Source organism: Octodon degus, unplaced genomic scaffold, assembly GCF_000260255.1.
Source record: "Octodon degus isolate 3935 unplaced genomic scaffold, OctDeg1.0 scaffold00007, whole genome shotgun sequence".
Taxonomy (NCBI): Eukaryota; Metazoa; Chordata; class Mammalia; order Rodentia; family Octodontidae; genus Octodon; species Octodon degus.
This window is the reverse complement of record NW_004524583.1, coordinates 29,279,081-29,280,060: the sequence shown is the minus strand read 5'-3', so window position 1 is coordinate 29,280,060 and position 980 is coordinate 29,279,081.

Below are 980 nucleotides of genomic sequence, written 5' to 3'. Positions count from 1 at the left end.
TATATTCAGCTGTGTTTGGGTGGAACACTCTGTATATGTCCACTAAGTAAGCCCATTTGTTCCAAGCTCTGGTTCAGTTCTGCTACTTCTTTGCTAATTTTTTGTCTGGTTGACCTATTTTTTTGGGATAAGGTGTGTTGAGGTCTTCTATTAAGATTGTAGTACTGGATATTAGATTTTTCATGTCCATTAAGATTTGTCTTATATAGTTGTGTGCTCCCGTGTTTGGTGCATATACATTTATGATCGTTACCTCTTCCTGTTGAATTTTTCCCCTAACCAGTATATAGTGGCCTTCTCTATTTCATTTGATCATTCTTGATTTGAAGTTGAGACTGTCTGAGAACAGGATTGCTACCCCTGCTTTTTTCTGAGGTGCTGGGGCATGTAGTATTGTTTTCCTTCCTTCGACTTTCAGCCTATAATTTTTTTTTTTTTTTTAGTTAAGTGTGTTTCTTGTATACAGTATATTGTTGGATTTTGTTTCCTAATCCACTGTGTCAGTCTATTTCATTTAATTGGTGAATTGAGTCCATTCACATTAATGGTTATAATGGAGATGTATTGATTTACGATCGACATGTTATTTACCTACTGTTTTAAAACTCTTTTTTCTCTTGTGTTTAATTGTTTGTCATTGTTCCTTCTGTACTCATTGGTGGAGTTCTGATCATTTTGGTCCCTCTTTAGAACATCTTTCAGTAGTCTCTGTAGGATTGGCTTTGCCAATATGAAATTCTTTAGTTGTTCTTTGTCATGAAAGCATTTTACTTCTCCATGCAACTTGAAAGAGAGTTTTGCAGGGTATAGTAGTCTGGGCTGGAATTTGTTTTCATAGAGGAGTTGAAGTACTCTGCTCCATGCTCTTCTTGCCTTCATGGTTTGTGAAGAGAAGTCAGTCATAATTCTGATGGGTTTTCCTTTGAATGTGATCTGCTTCTTTTCTCTAGTGGCTTTCAGTATATTCTTCTTCTTCTGGA